Genomic DNA, 27,908 nt, shown 5'->3' with positions numbered 1-27,908 from the left:
ACAACACATTCAACAATCTCCTAGTGAATACACATCTGTTAAGAATTCACAGTACATTAAATTAATGCACAGGATAAAAAGAAATCCACCATTTCAATTAAAATAAAGATAAAAACCATGAAATTTGTACTTTTTTTTCTGTTACATATAACGTTAGAGAGTCTAACTGGAAAGAAGTTTTTAACATTCTAAACATCAGAAAGATAATGTAGTAGTGAACAGCAATCCTCAGAAATTCCATATTTAACACACAATGAAATGTTCTATATATGTCAAGTTAGATGAGGTAAATTGATTACAACTCCATAACAATACTGCCCTATAGAACTGATCTGAATTTTATCCTCATTCTTTCTCGTTCTCAAGCAAATATTTATAGATCAACTAATCTGCTTTTTCCTTATCTAGCCACATACATCTATATACCTATTGTGAGTAATGGAGTCAACTCAAACTTGTTGGATTGCTGCTGAAATTTTTATGCCACCTATCCTACTTTATATTCTCATTTATATATTCTCTCACATACTGTCTACATCTAGTATTTACACACAGATGCACACAAAGACATCAGACCTGCAAGACATCCTAGATGTGATAAGCAGTGTGCAGACACAATAGCTTGCAGCACAGTACCTATCTATCATAGGCAGAACTGGTAGTGATGCCTATAGTTAAGGTTGGCCAACACTACTCATTATAACAATCTTGTTTCCAGTTGTTTGGTGTAAAATTTCCTATGCTAGACGTGTGCACTCCAGATTTTTTTTTTTTTTTTTAAAAGGGGACGGCGGGGGAGTTTCAACAAAGATGGCCGAGATGTTTGGGAGAACATGATTTAGAAAACACACGCTATTATGTATTAAAAGCCATTACGATTGTTTCATTGAGAAGCTGCTGTATCACATAACATCTGTAGTTTCATGATGGTGTTAGAAGAAGTTACTCACCTGGTGCAGTAACAAGGGTTCTTCAAGATGTGTCCCTCTGTGGGTGCTCCAATCTAGATGATGGTGCATCCTCAAGCCAGTGATCCAAGATTTTTCCTTAGCAGTGGCCCTGCACCAACACATGGGTAATTGGTGTCTTATGGTACCAGCGGCACCTGTGGGCTGCACATGCAGCTCCCTCCATTACTTCTGTACCATAGAATCCCAATAGCCGAACTCCAAAGTAGAGAGGAGGAGGAAGAGTAGAGGAACCCCGCCCCCGGGACACACATCTCAAAGAACCCTCATTACTGCACAACGTGGAGTACCCTCCTCTTCTTCAACTGATATCCCTATGGCTGCTCCACTTTAGATGACTATAGAGAGTGCCCACCCACAGGAGGCAGGCTTTGGAGTTGTGTCTGAATCATGCATGAAAGAATGGCTTGTTCTACCATAACCACAGGACTGGTCCATTTGCACTTGCACAGTGTTTCACAAAGGTGTGCTTGGAGGACCATGTTGCTGCCCTGCGTATATCTACGAAGGCAACATCACTGAGAAAGGCTCTGGATGCTGCCACGGTACTGGTGGAGTATGCTGTTACTCTTTGTGTTGGTTTCTTGGGGCAGGTCTAGACTAGAAAAGAAATTCAACCTAAGACACACAACTCCAGCTACAAGAATTGCTTAGCTGGAGTCGACATACCTAATATCAAAAGGGTTCAAGTGTTTAACTGTTGACCGCACTGAAGCTATTAACACATGTCCATAACCAACTGTGGTCAGGGAAGTGCTGGGGCTATTCAATTTTTGCTGAACTAATATCCCAAATTATTCAAGGATTGTCCAGCCTCTTAATGACCACCTGAAGGGGGCTGGGGGACCACATGGTACAGTTGAAAGGACTCCCAAACGTGAACAGGCATTTTCCAGATTGAAATAGAGGCTAAGTATTGCCCAGAGTTGGGACTTCTTAATCCATTAATGCCTTTTACATTGTACAAACATCAGTGAAGGACATATGGCTGCAGTTTTAATGCAAAAACATAAGGATAAACAACACCCAGTTGCATACTACTCTTCTAAACTAGATGCTGTTGCTCAGGCAATGTCAATATGCCTCCATGCAGTGGAAGGAGCCTCTATGGCCCTAGGTCAAACATTACCTCTTATTGATGCACAGGATGTAAGTATTATCATACCTCAGGATGTTCTTGCTGTTTTATCAGGAAAGAAATTCTTGGCAGTCCATGTGATGAGAGAGACACAACAAGCTTGCTGATGCCTTCGGTACATCTGCAGCAGGCATCATCACTAAAGCCTGAGACCCTTGTGTCTACCCATGATGAGGGGCACCTGTCTGGTTGCTGTGTTGAGGTAGAGCTCATGGACCTCACATTAGTATATAAAAAAAAAAAATTATTATATACCTGGTGCCCCTGGCCTACATGTGGATGGCAAACAACACACAAGATGAGCTGTGTGTACTCAAGGTGGGAAGTTAGTGGTGCATGGCAGTTTACCTGGGTCATCTGTGCAAGCAGTGGAGCTACATGCATTAGTCAGTGTGTGTGAAGCTGCAAAATGTCATGCTCTAAATACTGATTTCAGATAGGCATTTGGGGTTGTACATGATTATATTAACTTGTGGGTAAATCAGGGATTCCTGACAAGTGCAGGATCCCCAGTACAAAATGGGGGGATAGTGGAGAAACTCCATGCAGCCATACAGAAGCCTATGAAAGCAGCAGTGAAGGCCCACACAAAAGGGGACAGACCCTCATAGTGAGGGGAACCAAAGTGCAGACGGATTAGCCAAACAAGCAGCAGTGAACAGGAAAGATACAACTGATTGCTGCAACACAGCCTCTCATAAAACCCCCCTTTTTTCAAATTACAGGACATCCAACACTCTGCACCAATGGCAGAGAAGTGGAGATGGATGGAGAACGGGGGGCAAACTGTGTGACAGACTTGGAAGGTTCCAGGGAACACATTAGTGTAGGGTGCCCATATTGCCCTGTGCCAAATATGGGACACTCGCCTCCAGAAATGCTCTACCGCGTCAGGACTCCTTGGCAATGGAAGCAGCTGCCCCACAGTGATGCACTGGGAATGGGGGCTCCACAGACTCCTGAAGAGGGGGAGTGGAGGATGGGGGCTCCACAACCTCTTGGTGGGGTGTGTGTGCATGTGAACTGAGAATAGGGGCTTCAGGGCCTCCCAGCAGGGTGAGGAGGGGCAGGGAACAGGACAGTTGCCCCATGGAGGAGCTCCCCCACAGCAGGAGCTGCCTTACCAAGGCATGGGGTACCAGGGAACAAGGCAGCTACCCCATGGAGGAACTCCCCTGCAGCAGGAGCTGCTGCCCCAAGGCACAGGGCAGCCTCCCCACAAAGGAGCTCCCTGGCAGTGGGGATGCTACCCCAAGGCACAGGATGAAAGGGAACTGGGCAGCTAACCAGCAGTGGGGCTCCCTAGCAGCACAGACTGCCACCCTGAGACACTGGCTGCTGGGGAACAGAGCCCTACAAAATATGGGATAATTTGCCCATTTTCTTAAAAAAAGTCAGGATGCCTGTGGGACAGCTTAAATAACGGACTGTCTTGGGAAAAATGGGAGGGATGGTCACCCTATATTAGTATTACCAAATGCACTGATGGGAACTATGATACAGATGTATCATATCAGGACATGATGGGTCATGGAGGGCAATCCACCAGTTGTTGGACAGCTGGTGGCATCCTAAGTTAAATGCAAACATACATGATTCTGTGAAGATGTGTGCAACATGCTCAGTGTAATTCTGCTCCCACAGAGAAAGTGAGAATGTGACCTCAGCTAAGACCAACCCAGCCCTTCGCACAGTTACAAATGGATCACTTCACTAAGTAGGCAGAAGCTTTCCCAGCGGCCAAGACCACCGAAGCTGATGTAGCTAAAATACTGATGATCTAAATAGTTCCCTGATGGGGACTTCTGTGTTTCATTGATAGTGATCCTGCTACCCACTTCACAGGAAAGGTGATGAAAACTGTACGCACAGCACCGGGGAGCAAACAAACAGAAATGCCACTGTCCCTACTATCTCCAAAGTTGGGGATCAGTAGAAAGAGCTAACTGAGCCATTAAAAACATGCCAACCAACTGATGTTTTCTGTTGCAGGGAAAGACTAGGTCACCAACCTACTAGTGGTTCTCATGTCTATGAGAGCCAGTCCTACTAACCCACATTCCTTATCTCCTTTGAAATGCTGAGAGGGCAGGTAATGAGGACACCAGGGGACCTGTGCATTGGAGGAGGGGAGTTGTACATCATGGTTGACCAGCTTGTTGCGTATTGCAAATTGTTCTCTCAGTATGTCTCACAGGACCCACAGGCTAGAACAGACCCAAAGGCTAGGGAAGAGGATGCATGTGAGGTGCAGCCTGGTGATCAGGTGTTGATGAAAGCCTATAGAAAGCAAACCTTTGAACCAGCTTGGACTGGACCTCACAAAGTCCTCTTGGTAACACCTTCTGCAGCCTGGGTCACTGGAGTTTGGGTGCACCTGTCACAAGTAAAAGTATACCAGCGTGAGACTCAAACACAGGGCACAATAATTCCTGTCTACCTACAGACCCCATGGGGAGCCAATTGCCAGTATTAAGTGTCATATCAAGAATGACCCTGCAAATGGTAAAATAAAGCACAATGTTTTTACTGATATATCTGCCTAGGGAGAAGCCACTGGATCAGCTGTAAATGCCATTACTCAAAGTTATTGAATCTAATAATAGGGACTGGATTGAATATTTGTTAGCAGGAGCAGTTTGTGGCAATAGGAGGGCATATGTCTAATCAAGTTACACAACCCCTTGCCTCAGCAACACAAGTAATTGGTCAGATCCTCATTGTTGTACTCACATCTTTTAGAAACTGCTCAAAAACATATAAGCAAGCATTGGGCACTGAGTCTACGCATGCAGAGGAATCATGTTATTGTGCTGGCCTGGTGTTCGACCTGGAAGTTGCTGCCCTGACAGGAGACTTGCTCACATCACAGGTGCCCTGTTGGTTGACAGCTGCAATTCTCAGAGGGCTTGTCTATACTTGCTGGAAGATCAGTGCACTAGCAGTAGATCTTCTGGGCTGCGTCTACACTTGCATTCCTCTTTCGAAACAGGCATGAAAATGAGGAAAATTTGAAATGTAAATGAGGTACAGATTTACATATCTGCCACCTCATTTGCATATTCTTAATTCCAAAGAGTCTTCGAAAGCAGAAAACTAGTGTAGACACCCCTCTTTTGAAAGTAAACCCCATCTTTGAAAAAATCCTTCTCTTTTTTTTATGGGAAGAAGGATTCTTTTGAAGATGGGGTTTATTTTCAAAAGAGGAGTGTCTACACTGGCTCTCTTCTTTCGAAAGACGCTCTTCAGAAATAATATGCAAACAAGGTGCCAGATATGTAAATCTAAACCTTATTTGCATTTGATTTCCCTCATTTGCACACCTCTTTTGAAAGAGGAATGCAAGTTTAGATGCAGCCTCGGAGTTGGATTTTGTACACCAGGCGAAGACTCAGCAAAATCAGTCTCTCTGGGCTTAGCCCTTGACCCCCGTACTCCAAGCTATTGTGTGGAGTAAGGGAGGTCAGTGCAAGACTATAGAGGCTAGGTCTTCACTAGGGAAATAAATCAGTTCAGATACATTGACCATAGCTATGCAAATGCCATAGCTAGAACTGAGTATCAAGTCAACTTATTTCCCCAGCATAGACTTACCCACAGGCTGTCTTCACCTTGGATGACAGCGGGGGAGGGGTCCCTATCAATAATAGGGATGATCATTCCATCCTTGTAGGGGGTGTTAATTCCTGTCAGTTGCACTCCTGAATTGGAAGCTCAGTCAGTCCACCCACTCCCATTCCCATGGCACGGACACCTATGCAGCATACAGAATGCTAGGTATGTAATAAAGGCTGGAGATAACTACACAGCTTTGTCATGAGAAAAAAGTGTTCCCTCCTGAGATGATGGGTTTTGTGTACACGAAACCTGGAGCCACGGCAAGCCCTATCTCAAATGCTGGGACCTGACCTAACAGTGCATGTAATATCTAATTTAATGGGTGCTATAACAGTAAGAAAGCACTCCACCACCAGATGTGGGTTTGGGTCATTAACTTTTGCAGGCAAGCCTCGCCCAAACATCTCGTTCTTCCTATTGTGTTATGCCTAATGGAAGCTATAATGCAGGAAGTGGTAAGGCAACTACAATGATTCAGTGGATAAAAGGATCTGCTATTGTGGGAACAGGGATTCCATGGGGTTGGATTTAGGTTGTGTTCTTGCAATGTGTACGGTAATTTAGTATCATTATCGTATTGTGGTTATGTACTGAAGGTTAAATGTATTACTTAATTTTTGTTATCAAAGTTGCTGTTGATTGACTATTAAGGCCAATTATTGCTCCTAATAAATACAAGGAAGCTGCACTAATGGGATCTAAGATTGTTGTTAGCCCCAAAAAACCAAATGGGGGACTGAAAGGTATGCCTGTGTTCATTTTTATGCAAAATGTTAGTGTGTGTATGCACAGAGAAGAATGCACCACCCTAGAAACATTCTAGAAAGAGGCCACGGCAGATGGGGAACTCAACAGGTAGAGTGGAAAAGTACAAGCATGTGGTAAGCAAGTCTATATACAGAAATGTGAAATGATGGGCCAAAGGTTCATGCTATGTAACTGCTATATGCTATAAAATATCACGGGGAGGGGCTCCTCTTGAGGGGCTCTGGCTGATTTTGTACCAGAGGCTCTCTCTTTCTGCACACTGAATATTGTTTTGTTGAATTGAATGAAGATTGAAGACTCCTGATTCCACCAAACACCTGACTCACTTGGTTGCCATTGGGTACCACAAAATCCCAACCATTCACAACCGTAACATAGTGGAGAAGGAGACTTATTGCCCAAATAAGACCAGATGTTTGTTTCTTACCTTGTGGAGTGGACCAGGCTGAGACAGCTTTGAGCCACGGTGTACAGCACCAAATGACAAAGGACTATGGTTGTGGTGAGTGAAAAGGAAGTCCACATCCTTTGTGGGGATGAAGCGCAGTAAACCCTTGCTTTACGCGTCTTGAAGATGTGCGAAACTCGCTTTAATGTGAGTTTCACACAACTTGAAGACGTGTGGCTGTCAGCCTGCCTACCTTCCCACAGCTGGAAGCAGCTAGGCAGGGTAAGATCCCCTTCCCCTTGCCTTCCCAGAGCTGCACTAGGCAGCACTCTGGGAAGGTAGGGGGAAGGAGTTTTAGCTCACCTAGCTGCCTGCCGCTGTGGGCAGCCAGGCAGGGTAAAACCCTCTTCCCAGAGCAGCACTGCTGTCAAGCTGCTCTGAGAAGGTAGGGAGAAGGGTTTTAGCTCCCCAGCTGCCCACTGCGGCAGGCAGCTAGGGTGTCTGAAACCCCCTTGCCCCACTCCAGGATCAGTCCTCTTGCTCAGCGGCCCCAGCTAACCCCCAACCCACGCATGGGGCTCTCAGCCCTGGTGCACTACAACCCTACATGGGGCTCAAGCTCTAGCCCCCAGTGTGGCACACTGGGTTCAGGCTCCAGCCCCCTGCCCACCACCCCTGCAGAACCTGCTCCAACCTCTGCAGACCCGGCTGCAACCCACACACAGCCTGGCTCAACTCCACCCTTCCGTGTCTCCCCCTAACCCCCGCAGCCCTAATGCTTTGGCCCCAACCCACCACCCAAGCCCCCACAAGTTACCCGAAATTCACGATAGGCAAGGGTTGCCTAGAACACAACCCTCGCATATCCCAAGAGACTTCTGTACTCTACTTGTTTCTTCATAGAGAGCTGTGGCCAGTGTTTGCCATATTGTCTCCAGTGGCTCCAAAGTGGCCTCAGCCATGGGACGTGCTATTTTCCTGCTGGTGGATGGTTACAGGTTTAAAGAGAGAGAAAACGAGCATGTATGAAAGAGAAACACTGGGCCAGAGAGACTGACTTTGACATAAATTGAGTGTACACTACAGTGTATGTGTGACAGTGACACAGAATGTGTGTGATGGCTGCTGCTGGGTAAATTTCTGAGAGAAGCCACCCTCTGTCTCGATAAGGGAGATCTGTCCTGCTCTGTTGTCTCCCACATCCCCTCCTCTACCCTGCTGAATCATTTACTATCCATGCTTCAGACTGGAGTAGCTCCGCTGTCTCTCTCCCTCTCCCTGGTCTGAAGAAATGGGGCACAGGGACAAGAGAACTCCTTGACTTCAGCACTACTGTCTCCCCTCCCGCCCCTCCCCGAGTGCACGCCTAGCAAGGGAATCCTAGGAGCAGCTCAGCCGCAGACAGAAGAAGGTGGGGGGGGGCAGGCAGGCAGTTGTACTCATGCTCCTGGCTATAAGTATGCACACACTGCTTATCAGCTGGGTGGGCCAGAGAGAAATGCTTGGTGAGATGGGTCAGCCCTCCAACCCCAACCTGATTTTGCCTTCCCCTGCTCTAAGGACAAGGGAGAGGGGTAAAGCTTTCTTTTTTTTTTTCCCTTCCATTCAATGGCTGAAGTGGGAATTCAGAAAAAAGTTAAGAAGGTACTCAGGCTCTGACGTCACTTTTTTGGCGAGACGAAGTGCTACTGGAAGGAGCGCCATCTGCTGAAAAGGATAGCAGAGAAGGAACTCAGTGAGCTGCAACTTACACCAATAGCACCATGACTGCACATGCATGGCATGGCAGGGCACTTCTAAGGAAATATCTCCAATCACTGGGGCAGGCACACACTGACACCTAGGGTAGAACACCCACAGGGACTTCATTTGAAGAAGAATTATAGGGATTCTGACCCAAAAAGGAGTTGTGTGCGTGCTATAGGGAAATTTTTAAGGTTACTGTATGAGGGGTTGCATTACTGCTACTCCTACTACTGCACTGCTGCTGGCAGTGTCACTGTCTTCAAAGCCAGGCAGCTGGAGAGCAGCAGCTATTGACCAGGAGCCCAGCATCACCATCAGCAAAGTAATAAGGGAAGCATGGTATGGTATTTCCACTCTTATTTCTGTCCTGCTACTGACCCAGTGCTGCCTTTCAGGTACAATGCATGAGATGGAGAGGATCACATGCCCCTCCATGCTGTGGGAGGGGAGGCAGGTACCTTCTGTGAAGATTCTGTCTACATGGAACATGTTCTACCCCAGGCTTCCAATGGCTGAGCTGGACTTTCCTTCAACCGCTGCTGCCAGCTGCTGGAATCACTATTTCACTAGGTACCAGAACACAGAGCACAGAGACCTCCTATGCTCTGAGGGTATCCCTATACTGCATTTATACATCCATGGTTGGTCTATGACAGTTGAATCAGTGGCGGAGGGGTTGAGTTAAGGGGTTGTTTAATTATGGTGTAGATATTTGGCCCTAGACTGTAATCCAGGCTCTGGGATGCTGTCACATCACAGGGTTCTCAAGCCAGGATTGCAGCCCAAACCTGAACATTAACCCTGCAACAAACAGCACCTTATCCTGAGCTCTTTGGCTATGTCTAGATTAGAACAATCTGTCAAAAGAAGTTTGTCAGAAGATACTGTCCAACAAAACTTCAGTCAACAGATCACGGCCAGACAGCAAAGTGGATCACTCTGTTGATCTGCTCTCTCGACAAAGTGGCCACCCAGAACACTGTTAGACAGGGTCATGTGTCTGGCAGTTCCTTCTCAGAGCCCCAGTGAGACATGCCCTTAAAGCCCCTCCCCCCATGCCCATTCTCTGCCCATGCTGAGGTGTGCCTACCTCCAAAAGGGAAAGCACAACTGGAGCAGGACTTCTAAGCTTACTGGAAGAGACACCTGTTTCCCCGTGAGCCATGGTGCCAGAATAGCCTCCAAGCTTCCACTAGCCCCAAGCAGAGGTGCTTCACTACCTACTGCACCTCCTCACAGCCATTGTCCTCTTCTTCATGGAGGGCAAGCCCAACACCACTTTTGAGTAACTCACTGTGGCTGCAGGACGGTAATGCCTGCGTCCATCCCACCGGGTGCACAGGAGTATCTGGAAACACCACACCAGTTCCAACTGGTGGAATCAGCTGATCGTGGGGCAGTGGGACAGCCAGCAACAGCTCTAGAACTTCTGCATGCAGGAGGACACTTCCCTGGAGTTCTGTGCCTGGTTCATCCCTGCCCTCCAGAGACGAAACATCTGGCTGCAGCCTGCCACCCCCATGGAGGCACAGGTCGCAATCACGCTATGGCAGCTCACCACACCCGACATCTACCACTCAGTAGGAAACCAGTTTGGTGCGGGGAAGTGCACCATTGGGGGCCCTCCTCATGGAGGTAAGGCCCTCTTGGGATGCAGTCCTTGCCCAGGGCAGGGGTGTCCCTCCAAAGGGGGGCCCTCAGGAAGTGGGGCCAGGGGTGTGAGGAAGCCCCAACCCCAGAGGACCATGTCATCCCACACTTGCACAGCCCTGCTGCTGTGTGGGGGAAGCCTCAAAGGGGGGGGGTCTCCCAGAGATCTTGCAGGGGTGGAAATGGAGGGGGCAGGGGAACCCCCTCCCAGAGCCCAGGGACTCCCTTCTCAGTCCCTGGCATGTGTGTATGATCCCCTCCCCCTGCAGGTTGTGGGTCATCCGTCTGGGACACATGGACGCAGTTGTAGCCAGATTCACCACCCTGGGGTTCCCAAACTGCACAGGGGCCATCAACAGAACCCACATCCCGATCCATACCCCCAGGATAAGGGGGTTGCCAGATATTCAAATATTCTGAATAATAGAGAAGTATACCTAGCAATGCATAAATCTAAAGAAAAACAAAATCAGATATTAAGAAAAACAGATGTATGCAGAATATTTCACCAACAACTGTAGTACTGTACGCTGTAAACTTACACTAGATTTGCTGTACTTATTTGTATTTACTTTCACTATACTGTACTTATGGAAAATGTAACTAAAATTTACTTATGAATAAAATGCTGTTTGAGTGTTGTGGATGATAGAATGCCAGATAAGAGTTTATTGTACTGAATAACTGTTCATTAAGTGAGCACCATTCACTGAAAAAAGTGGAGGCGGAAATATGTGATCATGTAATATAAGACTGTGTTGTGATGCATATGCACAAGAGTTTAAACTAAGCTTGCTTAGGAAACCCTTGTTCAGGCATTTCTTAAAGCACCTGATTTTTCAACCTCAATGTTCTTAACAGATTTTGTACATAAAATATATTACAATATCAAAATATATAGCTTATAGTTTTTGGATTGTTTCTCATTTCTTGATGAGATGTTCCATCTTTAACTTTGTTCCATGCTTGACTTCCCCTCACCCAGAGATGACTTTTTTCCTTGAGGTTTGAGAGAAATCCATTCATCTATTTTGAATTACAGAAAGGTGAAAAAAGTACATTTTTTCCATTTCCAGTAAATGTTAAGTAATTTAAAAGCCATATACAATTTAAAAATGGCTGATATTTATGATATGACATTTTCAGGTTGGGTACATCTGACTCAGTACTAGGCACTTCCATTACTTTCAAGGAGGTAAAAAAGAATACCAAAACAACAGATATAAATATTTTTGTGCATTCATGATAGTAATTTGTGCTACACTGGGAACTGTAACATCATCTGCACTGCTGAATTAGCCCCATAGCTAATAAGTACCACATTTGTAAATTTTCAATGTAAGTCTCTTTCTCTAGGAAAATCAGAAAACAGCAGGATTCTGTACTGAAATCATTTTGGTCCTGCAGAGCTCAAACCCTGTAGAAGGGAAACTTTCTCCTGCAATATTTATTATCACTACAAGAGACAACTGCTAGCCATAGAAGATCTGCTAGCAAAGGAGCAGAGGCTGTCACCTTTACAAAACACAAAATTTCTGTGCAAGGAACTAGCATACTGTTCAAGAAATTCATAAAGTTTATGTATGAACTCCAAAACCCTAAAAGCCTGGTACTGCACTATATTTCACTTTTCAGAATATCTGCAGTTAATGGGCCAATCTCCTTCTCCCCTGAAGAATCTAATACTTGAAGAATGCATGAAGGCTCTAATACTTGAGAGCACTTGAGATTAGTACTGTTGAGGTACCTTACCCCTACCCATTTGTTCTGCACATGAGGAGTAAGATCTGTCTCTGGAGATACACCTCTAGACGTATCTAGAGGTCACAACCTGGCTCATGGAATTTAAAATGCAAAATTTTGTCTTCAGATAAAGTTAAATTAAAAATGAATTATAAAATTGGGGAAAGAAAAAGAGTCTTCTCATAGTACAGTCTTTGGAGGTCAGTGAGCAAGTATGGGGAAGGAGCAGCAAGTAGGAAAGGAATGGGGGCAGTAGGTAGGTGAACTGCTGAATTAAGAGAAATACAGTAAACTTTCGTACATGGCAGCGCCGGCACTGGGAGATTACCAGATAGTCAAATATTGGCAACAGAGAGGCATACCTAGCAATGCAGAGCACAAAAGAAAACAAGATTAGATATTTAAAAAAAAAAAGCATGCAAAATACTTTACCAACAGTAATACACCTGTATTGTACACCCTATTTGCATTTATTTTCACTATAATGTACTTCTGGGAAAACAAACGTACTTACAGTTAAAATACCAGTTATCTGAGAGTTCTGGATATAAAAGAGTTTACTGTGGTACTAGAATTATAGTGGATGTACTAGGTGTACCAACTTGACATGAGTGTTCCCTGTAAGCTGTGAGCTTGTGCGACTGCTCCAGAGAGACTCAAATGCTACCCATCTGATTGTGCCAACAGTGAGGTTTTTCATTTCTATTAGTGGTGGTTTATTCCACATATGAATGGAAAAACCCCATGCATAGACAAGAAAGATTACAGGGAACCTTACCTGATACCCCTGTATGCTTTGTAGAAATATTATTGGGATATGAAGGTGGCATAAAGAATACGTGCTCTATGCAAGATAACTCATGCAAGGTGTCATTGGAAAGATTATGATTTATTCAATGACTTAAACTTTGTACTCTGAGCAGCATATAGGTCATCTACAAGTCTCCTCCACTTCTCTGTCTCTGGACAAAACTTCTAGCTCACTCCAAAAGCACTCCACTTGCTGTCCTTCAATCTCATTAGATCTCCAAGTTGTCCGAGGTCTTCCTCTTTTGCATCTTCCTTGTGGGTTCCATGCGACAGCTTAATGGACTATGCTAGATGATGGTTTTCTGAGAATGTAGCCTAGCCAACCCCACTTTCTTCTCTTGATTTGAACGTCAAGGGGTTCTTGTTGTGCTCTGTTCCAAAGTTCCTCATTTGTGACAAAGTCTTGCAATTTGAGGTGAAGCATGTACCTCAGGCATCGATTTATGAACGTCTGTAGCTTGTGATTTGAAGACTTTTTAGTATGCCAGATCTTGCATCCATACAAGAGCATACACTTCACATTTGTGTTGAAGATCCGCAGTCTCATCTTCACAGATACTATCTGTGAACTCCATGTGGGATGAAGAGCCTTGAATGTAGCTTTCCCTATCCTGGCATTCATATGCTGGTCTGTTCCTCCATCTCTGCCCACAATACGCCCTAACTGCTCCACATCTTCCCGGTCACCCTCTCCCAATGTGATAGTGGTGGTGTTGGACTCATTGCTCCTCATTGTCTTGGTCTTTCCCTTGTTAATGCTCAGTACAGTCACTGAGGTGGTTTTGTCTAAGGTTGTGACCTTTTCTTCCATGTTGGTGTGAAAGGAGGGTGACATCATCAGCAAAATCAATGTCCTCTAGCTGTTTGAAAAAAGTGTGTACTGAATGTTCCGTTGATGGCCATCTGTTGTCCTGCTCATAATCCAATCCACTATGATCAAAAACAGGAAAGGTGACAATAGGCACCCTTGTCATACTCCTGAGTATATGCTGGAGGATTCTGTCAAGGCACCATTGCAAACAACTTGGCATGTTGACGGTTCATATGTTGAATGTATCAATGCTGTCGAAGGCTTTTTCAAAATCTTTAGAGGTTCCCCTTGAGTGACTGTTCTATGATCACCCTGAGTTGCTGTTTGGTCAGTACAAGATCACTTGCTTCAGAAGCCAGCCTGTTCTTCCCTGAGCTGTCTATCATTTTCTGTCTTCATTCTCACCAAGAGAATCCTATTAAACACCTTTTGTGGAATAGACAGTAATGTGATACCCCTCCAGATTTTGCATTCCTTCAGGTTGCCTCTCTTTGGAAGCTTGATAAGGTTTCCAGTCATTTGGGATCTCCTCAGTGTCCCAAATAGATTATACATCATGTTGACTGATGTTTCACAACCTGCCTTGATGACTTCTGCAGGGATGTTCTCTGGACCAGGTGCTTTTCCACTTTTCAGATGGGCAATGGCTTTTCTGATTTCTTCTTTTGTAGATCTGCTGCTGTCAAACTGCAGAGGTATATTTGCAGATGGTAACTCTGGAGGTTCCATATCATGGGCTGGGAGGTTCAGTAGCTCTTCAAAGTATTCCTTCCAGCCACTGAGCTGCTCACTTGGGGTCATTAGCACATGTCCATCCTTATCCTGTACTGGATGATCCACTATTCTTCACAACTCAGCTACCTTCCATGTGATGTCATACAGCTCTTCCAAGTTTCTCCCTCCTGCAGCTTTTTCCACTTCTTGTGCAAGGTTTTCCCCACAAAGTTTTTCTTGTCCTGTTTTACAGCTTTTTTAACTTCTCTGCTGACTTCTGAATACAGTCTCTGAGCTTCTGCCTTGGCTGCTATTGTTTTGCTGTAGTTGATTGCTGCTTTTCTGTTCTTTCATTCCTTCACTTTTCTCAGAGTTTCTGCTGTGATCCATTCTTTGTGATGCCTTTTCCTCTTTCCGAATGTTTTATTGAAGGTCGCTTTTCAGGCTGTTCTGGGGTCTTCCCAAATTTGTTCCATGGTAGCATCTTCCAGGATAAGGTTTGTCAGAAGCACCTATCTTTTGGACAGCTTCACTTCAAAACCCGCTCTCATCTCTAAATTCTTCAGCTGCTCCACGTTGAAACTCAGTCCAGGCTTGATCACTTTGGCGGTGTACTGCTTGAGTTTTATCATGACCAGATGGTGGTCTGAATATGATCATCAAGTTAGGGATACTGACTATGTACCTGTAGTTCAGTGATGCTAGCTTGGGTGACACCTATTGATAGCACTTTAGCTTTTCCAATATTGTACCTAGACAGGGCTGTTGCCCCATCAGCTAAGACAGTGGGCTCTGAAAAGACTTGGCCTTCCTGTGGACATGCCATACTGCCACTGACTCATGAATGCTGTGATACTACAGTCAGATGACTTGTTCATTGGATATTAAAGTACATTTTAGATCAGCTTTTCGACTGGAAGCGGGGGGGAAACCAAAAAAAAGGAGGAAGAAAGCAATTAAGATGTTCATTTCCTTTCCCCTTCATCTCCCAACCCAAAGAGAGATTTTAAAATACCAAGAAACAAGAACTCAAGGGTCGGGGCAGAGAGAACTACTTGACCCAGTCTGGAAAGATACTTGGCCTGTGAACAAATCTACCTAAAACAATGTTTAACTGAGAAATTACAACTTGTAACTAATTTCTTTAGTGAATCAAGCTGAGTTTGTATACTTTGTTTTACTTGCTTAGTAATCCACTTTGTTCTGTTTGTTACCACTTAAACCATTTAAAATCCATCTTTTATAGTTAACATTTGTTCCTTATTTATAAGCAAAACACAGTTAATATATTTCTGACTTGGGGGTGGAAGGAAGTTGTGCACATCTTTCTCCACATTGAGGAAGGGGAAGAATGTGTGCCCCATAAAGGGATGGGTACCAGAGTGCTAGGGCAAGCCCCTATGACTCAATCTTTCAAGAATGGATCTCTGGTCTCTCTGTACAGCTGCGTGGGGCTCAGAGGGCTCAGCTACACTAGCCCTCTCCTTTGAAGGAGGCATGTAAACAAGTCAGATCAGTGAACAGAAATAAGGAACTGCACTGCACATGCACTCTTTAGCATACTTCTCACTGCGCAAACATTGAAGTTGCTAACTTTGAAGTGCCAGCAAGCCGCGTAGCCATGGGCACTTTGAAATAACTGTGCCACTTCGAAATTTTTCGGAGTAAGGGAACTTCAAAGTGCCCATGGCTATACAGCTTGCCAGTGCTTCAAAGGTAGCAACTTTGAAGTTCACATGGCGAGAAATATGCTCATGAGGTGCTGCATATGCAGTGCAGCACCTCGCTGGTATTCAACGATCTGGCTCATTTACATGCCCCCTTCAAAGGAGGGGGCTAGTGTAGGTGAGCCCAGACTGTGTATTTGGCTGGTAAAGGCTTGTGAGCCTAGCCCAGCACTACCAGGTAAAGGAAACTCAGGAAGGCAAATAAGCTGATTCCACAGCATCTCAGCACATCAGTGCACCCAAACTATACCAACCATCACACTGGAGAAAAGATTTATTAGATGGTCAGGCTGAGAATTGATAAATTTGGAAAGGGTCTGAGAACTTCATAGGCGGAGTAGAAGTGAGAGTTCAACTGATAGCCTGGGGGAGCTACCACTGATTTGATGAGCTGGGGGAAGGGGAACTGAGAATATAACAGATTGGGGGAAATGAAAATGTACACTTGATTGAGGAGATGCGAAATCAACAGACCAGAAGACAGACAGATCTAACCTAGAGGAGAAGGAAGACTGAAGGGGATTATTAATGGGTGCCATAAAAATTGATGCAACAGCCTCCAAGTTGGTTTGTTTTTGTGGATAAAATTCAAACCTTCAACTTTCAAAAAACAGACTCCTGTGCTACTTGAGCTAAAAGTTAATAGATTTACTAGGCACTAGGCACCAGGCACTCAAGTGGAATACAGCATACTAAGCAAGCAGTGATGCTTTCCTTGTGAGAGAAAGCTTGTCCTTAGGACTGAATACCTGTATTTGCAATCTAGTAACTTTTCACCCTACAAGGTTTAAAAAAAAAAAAAAAACAAAAACAAAACAACACACACAAAACAAAACAAAACACACACACACACACACACCCCCCCAGGAGCTTTATACTCTCATCAAGGGGAGCTCCCTGGTGTCCCAATGTGACAGAAAGAAGTTTTTAAGTCTTGAAATATCCCAAAATATAAGACTTCAAAATTTTGACTTCTTCCCTCCCCAACTTTGTTATTTATGTCATAAAAAGGTTCTCATTCCATCTACTTCTCCAAGGGCAAACCAAAGCAAGCAGTCCTGTAGAGCCTTAAAGCCTAACAATTTTAGGTAAATAAGAGCTCATTACCTAATAAATAAAATTGTTAGTCTTTAAGGTGCTACAGGACTGCTTGCTTTGTTTCTCTAAGAGCAGCTTACTTTCATCATCATCAATAACTGTGGGCTCAGTGCCCATTGGTGTCTGATGCCTCTCTCACTATTTCCTTCCATCTTTCCCTATCCAGTGCAGAGCGGCTTAGTTTCTGTAGACTAGCTCCGCACCAATCTACTACATCTTCTATCCATTCTCTGTGGGGTCTGCCTCTCCTATTTGAACCTTCCATTATGCTGAATACTAGGGTCTTGATTTTTCGTTCGTCGTTCATTCTGCAAATACGTCCAAATAGTTGTAACTTTCTTTTTATAACCTTCTGCAGCAGGTTCTCTTTTGGCTGTATCTTCCTATATAATTCCTCATTGGTGACCTTCTGCATCCATCCTATTCTCAGAATCTTTCTATAACAACTCCTTTTGAATCCCAATATTCTTATTGGAACAACAAACAAAAACCATATCAATAGCACGAAGACCAGCAAAACCTCATCCATGAGGACTCAAAACATAGGGCTTCTCTCACTAAAACTCAACCACTCATAAACCAGTTTCCACTATCAACCTCACCCTAGTCAGATAGGAGGGGTACGGATGGGCCTTGCATAATGGCTTGAAGCTCAACAACCCCAACTTCAGAACAAAGATAGAACTTGCACCACAAGTGAGATCTCCTCATGGAGGAAACTGTATTACCAATCTCCTCTATGTCAAATAAAAGAGAATATAACTAGTATGTGAGAGATAACACTATGGCAGCAGCATCTCAACCAGGAAGGCCCCAAGCTAATTGGGGCTTCACAGATTATGGCCAATATCTTACAATCCACATAGAAATCAGTAAGCCTGAAGTGCACATCATGGAATATTGGTATGCTGGGTCCTCATTAAAGCATACCATTTACTAATTGGACTACTATATTCCAAACCAAACCAACTTTCCAAGTTAACATGAAGCATAGCACCACTGCAAGAATCTAGCCTCACGATCACTAAGGCATAAGCCACCGCAGTCAGACCTTCACCCAAGGGAAATGGCTGCCAATACTCTCAGACAGTGAACTCGAGTAAAAAATGGACCATGCACTCAAAATAGATCTTCCCCATCACAACACTGATGGTTTCCTGCAAAATACATCACTTTGGTTTTATCTGGATTGGGCTTCAGCCAACTCTTGCCCAAACTCCAGCCACTTCCACAGTTGGAACAGGACGGTCCTTCCATAATTACAGTGCAATCAGGAGAAACAATACTATTGAGCTGAGGTGTCGTCAGCATACTGAAAGTGAGTAACTATGGGTTGTGGTGCTTGTTCTTCTATCAGCACCATACATAGATTGAACAAGATAGGACTCAAGATGGGATCCAGTGGAACTTGACCCTATGGAGGAAGAGCAGTTGTTTTACCTTCCAGAAAAATTCTTGAGACAATAATAGAGTCACTCAAGAGCAGCTCCAATCACACCTACTGCGGTCTGCAAACAAAGCAAAACCCCATCTGGGCATCAAAGTCAATGGCAGCTACTACAACTGACAATATCAGCGCAGACATCCAGTTTTCGTTCATCCACAGATCATTTACTAATGCTATAAGCACAATTTCTACCCCAATACCCAGATCTGTATGCAAATCATCATGGGGATCTGAAGAATCTAAGTACTTAAAATAGCTTCTGAGTACTGTGCAGTAAACTATTAGCAATAAGTCTGTCCAGCTTCACAATAGGGGACGTTTTTGACAATCTGTTTAAGACATTTTGAAAATAGCTTTTATTTAAAATACAAAGCATCTGCACAACACTTAACGGTGACAGCACGGTATAAGGTTTTTATAAGCACTTATTTGGGATAACATGCATGCATCACACATGACTTATTACTTATGAGTAACATGGTGATTATAAAGGGATACCAATAAAACCTTGTACGCCAGAATGCCACCATGCAGTCTCTATCCCATATGGACATAAAAGTAGATATATAGTGCTGGCCAAAATCTGAACTGACATTCCAAAATCATTACTGTTCACAATATCAAAATAAATCCTTCTAATGGACTGTTCTAGCACATCTTCCTTATGCTGTTTGCTCTCAGTATCTCCTCCAATTTGTGCAAGTCACACCTTGAAGTGACTTGTTACTTTTGAGGCCTCTGTTTCAGGTGCCAAATGTGAAACTAATTTTGGAAGCTTGATTTTCAGAAAATATTGATAACCCATATTCTTGGCTTCTCACTATGGCAATTTAGTGCTTGGCAACTTAGTGTGCTGAAGATTCACACCCTGACTTGTCACACAATAAGACTACAGTCATTAGACAGTTTTCCAGATGTCTGAGTATCTATAAATTGAGGAACCCCAATCACAAGTGATTTTTTGAAAATCTTGACCTAAAAATATGGCCCACTAACTATATTAGGCTTTCAAGCAAGTATGTACAGAACAAAATGATAAAATGACAAACTCTTCATAATACTTATGCTTAAGTAGAAGTGAATTATTAAAGTAAAACAAATATTTATGTAATATTGGATTACTCATATTTATATAAGACGCCCTTTAAAATTAGTACATAGCTTGACTTTAGAAAGGTCAAATGAACAATCTTTAGTCCGTTGCCAGACATTTAGTAAAAGCTGACCTTCCATAGTGTGTTATATGTCCTTGACTCTTACAAGATTTAGTAAAGGCTGCTCCATCCATGCAGCTTTCCCACACTGCTCAACAGAAAAGTTCTATAACCTGAAGACGTTGGAGGTATTTAAACATAAATTTATGGGACAGGAGTAGACCAACAAAGATTTAGAGCTAACAGAGAATTCATTTAAAAACAATGGCTTTTTATTTATTTGTTTTTACAGTGAATCCAAAAAAATCAGAAAACATGTGAGCATCAGTATACAAATAACTCTCTATTTTGGGGTCCTGAGAAGTATCAGTAATTGCTTGTAGTGTAATGAATGTTTGTAATTCATTAGATTCTATTTAAACATGCAAAGCACGCCATGACATCAATGATGTTCTTTTTATCTCAACAAATAAGCTATTACACTTAATATATTTCACTTAAGCCAGAATGGTGAAAATAAGTATTTCTTGCATATATTCTAATTTTAAAATGTGTATTCATATTGTAAGGAGATTTAAATTAATTATATGAATTTCACATCCCAGACAAGACTACACTCTGCCAATTATCCCAATAAGCTTCACAATCTTTATAGTACATTATGTCTTCTCCACAAACATATCCTTGTTTATACAATTTTGCAAGTGATTAGATGTGTAAGACATCTAAATAAATTCAAAATTGTCATGGACAGATCCTTCATAGATTTGCACTTTGTAGCTGTCAATCTTCTTACAGCTGCTACATAACAAAACAATAGTTCTTTTCTTCATGCAGACAAGCAAATTCAATAAACATTGGTAAATGCTTTTGCAAAAGAAAGAAAACCCTAGTTCTTCAACAGTACATTAAACCTTTTCTTATTTACTTCTGAACTTCTACATGAGTTTTAAAATCATTCATACAAGGTGTACGCATTTTAATGCCACATTTAATTAAATATGAATTTTGCAAAACATGAGTCTGCTGGTCCCTAGATACATGTTTTGTTGACAAAAATTATCATTGAGACAATTAATAAATAAATTCATTTTTAAAAAAGATGTACTGACTTGCCATTCACACTGCATTATAAGTTGGAGTCTGGGAATGGAGACTGCAATTAGAATGCAGGGAGCTAAAAGAACTATGAAGGGAAGTCATATTTATATTTTATTTTATTTCTTAATTAAAATCTGTTTGAAATGGTCCATGTTATTCTAACATTTGAAAAGAACAAATGTACAACAGAAAGAAAGATCAATGCTGTGTGCAACAATATAAATTTGGTGCTCTAAAATAGAGAGGACAATATACAGTAGATATGATTGATGCTTTTTTAAAAAAAAATAGGGACAAACTGAGCAGTAGTTAGAAATACTGTTAACGGTTGAGCTAGGGACAGACATCTATGATGAGAGGCAAACAAAAGCATTTAATCAATAAAAATCAATGTGAAAGGACAATAAAATTGAAAAGAAAACTAATTACTACCAAAGAAGAGAAATAATAAATGGGTACATTGAAGATAGATAAAACAGACATCTGGCTCCAACAAAAGTTATATTTCATTTTATAGATCACTTCTGAATTTCCTCTTTTTGCAAATAAATTACACATCAGTTTCCATAATCATAACACTTGTTCTGTGTCACAGATTCGCCCTTTGAAATCAAGCTTTGAGTTAGACAGAGGTTTTCATATAATGGTTTTCTCCTGCGAGCTAAAAACTAAGCTTCAGCAGACTGGAGCACTTAGCAAGTCCATCAAGAACTGTCAAACCCAAATACATTCAGGCCATTAGATAACTTCAAGTCCACTGGGATTTGCACCTAGCATCACCTGATGCACATGAACAGTTTAGTAGTGAAAACTGTTTCAGTTGTTAAAATTTTTTTTTAAATTGTTACCATCTTGTTTTCCTAAATCAAACCCCCTTTGTGAGGGAAGTAAATAAAGTCATCAGCAGATGGGAATTATAAACTGGAAGAGTGACCTGTATCCATGTATACAGTTACACACACTATTTGAAAGGCATATATAGGGGGTATGTTTGCATCAGTATTGTATTGATCACTTCTGCTTTGTACATGCCTTTGGGTTAGAAGGAGTTCACCTGGTCACCATGGGGGAGAGTAAACACTTAATAGTATGTCTGTGAGATATAGTCAGATCTGAGAAGTGGGGAGCATCATCTAAAAATTAGCATTCTTCAGCCCATCAAAGAGCAAGTGCGGAGCACTCCAGCTGGGAGACTAACTGGAAAGTGGAAACATCCCGAAAGAATTACAGGGACAGAGGCCACAGACGATATACATAGGTGCAAACACATACAAAGTACGCAGCCGGAAAAGCCCAGGCTCAGCTGTACGCATTGCTGCGGAGATTACACACACTCGCCCTCCTAGCGCCATAGTTTAAAACTAAAAACGATTTAGCCGACCCCCCGTAAAACGCTCCCCTCGGCTGAAGAGAGGCTCTCGCTCCTCTCCAAGCGGCTGCCGTCTTTGCACGGTGCGCAGACAGGCTCCAAGTTCCAAGCTCAGAGCCCCGCGCCGGCTGCTTTATTCCGCCAGCGGTTACCCTAACTCCCCGCCTCTCCCGAGCCCGCCGCGAGGAAGTCACTTTGCCCCCCCACACCCCCGACCGACCCTTCCCCTCAAAGGGCAGGCGCTGAACGCAGCCACCGCCTCCCGCTCACAACGGCCCAGCAGCAGCGTCCCCCGCCCTTCGGCCACGGCTGGAAATCCCCCCGCCAAACCATGAGCCAGGCGGAGAGAGACCCACCCGGAGCAAATGCACCGAAACCGACCGGAGCGGAGAGAGAGAGCCCCCGCCCCGCTCGCTCTCACACCGACCGCACTTCTTCCCCGCGCCGAGCGGCTTCCTCTCGCCACGCAGTGCGGCGCTCCCTCCCGCCAGCACCTGTGCAAGCCCGGCCGGCTGCAGCGGCGCAGCGCTGCCCGTTGGAAACGAACGTTTTGAAATAACGGGCAAACTCTCCCGCTTCCCCCCCTCCCGCACATGCTGGGGGCTGGGGGAGGCGCGGCGCAGCGCGGCGCACCCCACCCACCCCGCGGGGCAGCGCGGCTGTTTCCCCGGGCGCGCCGCAGCCCAGCGGGCAGCGCTGCCCCCGGCACGGCAGGCAGGTCGCGAGGCGGACGGGCTTACTTACAGGCGACCGAGCACCCGCGGCTGTGGTGGCTCGGCTCTCAGCAGGGCAAACTCCCGCTCCGGCTCTCGCCCGGCCCCGAGTGACTCCACTTCAAACCCCACGCCCACTCGCCGCCTCCCGCCACTCCCCGCGGCCACCGCCTCCCCCTCCCCCGCGGCCACCGCCTCAGCCAGCCGCTGTCGCCCAGCGCCCCACGCGCGGCTACCCACCTCCTGCCGTTGAGATCCCACCGCCTTCCAGCCGCCGCCTCCCTCCTGCCGCCCGGCCCCGGCCTCTCTCGCCTAAGGCCGCGTCCCAGAGTCCCTTCTCCCAGCCGCTCTGCTTCCCCCAGCCGTTCCCGCGCTCCCCAGAGCCTCTGGCCCCAGCCGCAGCCTCCGCGCCCTTCCACCCCCTCTTCACTGGGTGCCACAGTAGGGCCTCGCCCCGCTATTTCCTTCTCCTGCAGGGACCATCCGGCAGCCCAGTCCCCCACCAGTGACTCCATCAGCCCTGCCTCCCTTTTGCACCCTCTCCATGGTTCCCAGAGCAGCCCCAGTCTCAGACTAGGCTTGCAGGATCTCACACTAAATGTCTCCTTCACCCGGGTAGAGCCCACGCCTGTGTTTTGCCTTATGCACACAGACCCCTCAGTTGCAGCCTCCAGGACCCTTTCTCACACTATTTCAACCTGGTTCACACTTCGTGGTGTGCCAGTGGCAGAGGCACCCTGTCTCACCACTCTCCCTTCCTCTGTCTACACATCAGGGACCTACCTCTCTTCCACTTAGCTCAGTGCTTGTCCTTCCTTCATCCCATCCACCCTCTTCTTCCTTCTACCTCCCCTTCCCATCAGTCACCCTTCCTTGGTTTTGACCTCTCAATTTATGCTGCCTCTCCCCTTCTAGTTGTTTGTCTTCTGTGCTGCCCTTCTCCCTCCTTCTTCCCCCCTCCCTACCAATTCCCCCAAGTTTCTTCCCCTTCCTAGTGTTTTCTTAGTCCTGTTTTTCTTCTGCTCTCCCTGCAATGCAACCCAATTCACTGGACTGTTTTTTTAAATTCATCTGAGGGTTAGGGACACCATCCGTAATGAGAGTGCATTGACTTGCTGCATTGCCTACATCCCAGGGAATTTAACAGCCTGGCTGACTGCACCAGTCCCCCCCCTCCAATCCCCAGCTGACACACAAATGCTCTTCAGTAATCAATAAAGCACTGAGTTGGTTTAGCTGTGAGGAAAGATATCAAATAGAGATTTTTTTCTCCTCAAAATGTATTGTGTTACTTTTCTCACTTTACTTCCTGGTGAAGTTTCCTGTGTTTAAATTTAAACGCAAAGTGCATCTCTTATCCTAAACAGTAAAGAATACTAGTTGTGGACCCAAATAAATGACTCCAGTTTGTGAGAATATTTTTTTCCTATCCCTGCAATAGATCAGGATTTGAGCAAACTGGTGAATGTCACATGGCTGCACTTTGAAAATGTATTTTCTCAACATTTTCACAGGCACATAAATCATCTTGGGCTCACAAACACAGGCTGAGTTTTGAATTTGTGGTATGAGAGAAACAGAGGGCAGCTTTGCATCATTACCAATTTTGTAGTAACAGTTTTGGACAGTAAATAACTCAGTTATATTTCATAAACAGGGTAACTGGCTAAAGCAATGTAAAAATGGAGCTTGTTCTTTAATTTTTTATAAAAATGTATTAAATATATTTACATGTCTGCAGTTGCATCATAATTTATGTCTGGTCTGAATTTTAAATGTTATTTTGAAAATAATTTTTACAGAGGTAATATGTATGGTAAACATTTGAGTTCGGCTCAATTGCTTCTGAGGCAGAAGTATACAATAAATTATCGTGTTTAGTATCATTTACAATTTCTTTAAACAAATTACAGAATGCTTCTGTAAGGCTAGGTAAAATAAGAATTTAGAAGTGATAGGGACCTTAATACGACAAGTCTGGCCTCCTATGCCAAGGGAGATCTAAGTAAACATAGACTATCCCTAACCCGTGTCTGTCCAGCCTGATTTTTAAAAAGAATTAATTATAGGGATTCCACAGTCTCCCCTGGAAACTTATTTCTGTACCTAACTATGCTTATAGCTAACCTACATCTCCCTTCTAGCAGATTAAACCCATTATTTCTTGTCCTAACTCCAGCAGACCTGAGGAATAATTGATTACCATCTTCTTTATAAAATGTATCTTAACGTATCTGAAGACCATTATCAAGCCTCACTTCAGTCTTCTTTTATCAAGTCTGAGCCAGCCCAGTTGTTTTCATCATCATAGAGATGGGAGTGGTTATGTTAAGCACAAGTCATACTAATACTAGAATGAGTTTGCTCTTCCGTGTTAAGCCACTGGCCATGTCCAGTGCAAACTAAAAGTTTTCCAGAAACATCAGCAATATCAATCTGTGCAATGATTGTTGTTTCAATTAGTAAAATTACATGTCTTTTTTAAAATCAACCTACTTCTTGAATGCTCACTAAATTGTATCAGGAGTTTGTGTTATGATAATGCTCTGTATCTGCATTATCTATATAAAGTACCAGAGGACGGCACTCTAAAATTTGTAATATAGTTCTGGGATTTTATAGTACTTTTCATCAGTAGATCTCAAAGCGATTTACAAAGGCATGTATTATTTAGTTCTGTTTTATAGATGAGGAAACTCAAGTATACAGAGGCTAAGTAACTTGCTCAACATCACTGAGCAGTCCAAGAATACAATCTGAGTTCATGTCCCACGTTCTGTCCTCTCACCCACAATAAAAAAAATTTTTGTATACTGCAAATGTCTTCTGCTGTGTAGCTCTTTACATCAACTCAAATTATCTCAAACAAATAATGAAGCAATTACTTTCTTTACATTTACTAGGTTTGTGAAGTAAGAAGAAAAAATGCACCAGCTTAGACAATAGTTTGGCATTCCTCTAAATGCCATTGATCATAGAATCATAAGAGATTAGGGTTGGAAGATAACTCAGGAGGTCTTCAAGTCCAATCCCTGCTCAAAGCAGGACCAAAGCAGGAGGTCCATACTGTAGACCTGGCCTCAATCTAAATTATTGCAGCCAGGGCTTTGTCAAGCCTGACCTTAAAAACCTCCAAGAATGGAGAGTCTACCACCTCTCTAGGGAATCCATTCGAGTGCTTCACCATTCTCCTAGAGAAATATTTTTTCTGAGATCCAGTCTAGACGTCTCTCAATGTGATTTGAGCCCATTGCTTCTTTTTCAGTCATCTGCAGCCATTGGCTATGGTTACACTACAGCGATCTGTTGACAGAAGTCACCGTTGGAAGAGATTTCTCAACTAAACTTCTGTCAGAGTGTGGCCACACACAAAAGCCAAGTGGAAGAGCATGCCACTCTGTCGACAGAGCGACATGACTGCCTGGCTGTTCTCTCGACAAAACAGGCTCCGAGAAGCACAGCAGACAGGGCTGCCCATCATTCTGGATAATTCTGTCGAGTAAAGTGCCTCCCCCTCACCCCCTCCAAGCATCCACACAGCTTTTTTGTTGATAGAATATGTCAACAGCAGCATTATACCTCATGGCTGAGAGGCAGAACACTGCCTGTGAAAGTGCTGAGTTTTCTCAACAAACCGCAGACAAAATGCATTTGTGTGCAGACATTCCACTAGTTTTGTCAACAAATCCAGGGTTTTGTTGGCGAAACTCGCTTGTGTAACTGTAGCCATTTATAATAGCCTAGCTCCATTCTCTTTGGCACTCCCATCCGATAGTTGAAAACTACTATCAGATGCCCTCTGATATTTCTCTTCTGCAGACAAAATAAGCCCAGGTCCCTCAAGCTCTCCTAAGTCATGTGCCCCAGACTCCTAATCATTTTTATTTCCCCCCACTAAACTCTTTCCAATTTGTCCATACATTTACTGTAATCAAGGGTGGGCCCTCAAAACTAGATGCAAAACTCCAGATGTGGCGTCACTGATACTGAATAGAGGGCCATGTCTAGACTGCAGGCTTCTGTTGACAAAACTTCTGTTGACGGACGTTTTGTTGACAGAGTGCATGTGTCCATACTGCAGATCTCTTGGGAGGGCTCTGCCATGTCAGAAGCACTTTGATGACATCCCTGTATAGATTATTCCACGAAGAAGAAGGGATGTCTCGATACAGGGTTTTTTCCAACAGTTGGCCCCATGTAGATGGGCCAAATGTTGGAGAAACCTCTCCCAACAGAACTGTTGTCTGAAGGGCATAATCACTTTCCTTGGCCTGCTGGCAATGCTCCTACTAATGCAGTTGCATATCTTAAGTTGAATGTCTTTAGTAATGTAGACATGGCCTCAGTCTGAAACATGATTTAGAGAATGACATGACACCATTTATTCCGTCTTTAAAAAAACAAAACCCAAACCCCCTCCCTTTGTGGAATACAGAATGAAATAGGGAGATATACTTATCTTGCAGAGCTGGAAGGGACCTTCAGAGGTCATTGAGTCCAGTCCCCTGCCCTCTCACCCTCCCTAAAAGATTTTTTTTTTAATTTGTTTGCCCTAGATGCCCCCTCAAGGGCTGGGCTCACAACCCTGGGTTTAGCAGGCTAATGCACAAACCAATGAGCTATCACTCCCTCCTAAGAATAATCAAGAAGGGCACAGGTTACTGTAGAGAAATGATTTAACTTCAGCCTGACACAAAGTCATATGTAGAACCTGTGTCCAGAGTGTCTTCAGAGTGAACATCATCTCTGATAAACCAGCGTATTCTTCTTAGGCCCACTGACAGTGGGGTGAACAAAAGGGGCAGTTGCCCTGAGATCTAATCGTGGGCAGCAGTCAGGGTGTTATTTCACGTTTTGGTAAGGGAGGTAGTGTGGTTGATAGCAGCACTGGGCCCCATGGCAAGGGACTGTATGTGTCTGGGTTCTGTCTTCTGTGTCTGTGCAT

General features: G+C 44.2%; 1 protein-coding gene across 9 annotated transcripts in view; it reads right to left on the bottom strand.

Annotated features, from left to right (window-relative positions):
• Window positions 1-23,065, bottom strand: part of SEMA6D (semaphorin 6D) — a 326,428-nt gene extending 303,363 nt beyond the window's left edge. For 6 of the 9 annotated variants that reach the window (XM_075007257.1, XM_075007267.1, XM_075007265.1 and 3 more), the window contains exon 1: window positions 22,995-23,065. The gene's annotated coding sequence lies outside the window, so the exon portion shown is untranslated. Of the gene's footprint in view, window positions 1-950; window positions 1,060-2,133; window positions 2,259-4,401; window positions 4,484-22,994 lie in introns of those variants that run through there. The other 3 variants (XM_075007258.1, XM_075007259.1, XM_075007263.1) reach the window with 3 other exon arrangements.
• Window positions 23,066-27,908: the final 4,843 nt, after the last annotated feature.

The sequence above is a fragment of the Carettochelys insculpta genome, chromosome 12, assembly GCF_033958435.1.
Source record: "Carettochelys insculpta isolate YL-2023 chromosome 12, ASM3395843v1, whole genome shotgun sequence".
NCBI lineage: Eukaryota > Metazoa > Chordata > Testudines > Carettochelyidae > Carettochelys > Carettochelys insculpta.
The sequence above is the reverse complement of the archived record's forward strand: the minus strand, read 5'-3'. Positions and strand labels throughout refer to the sequence as shown.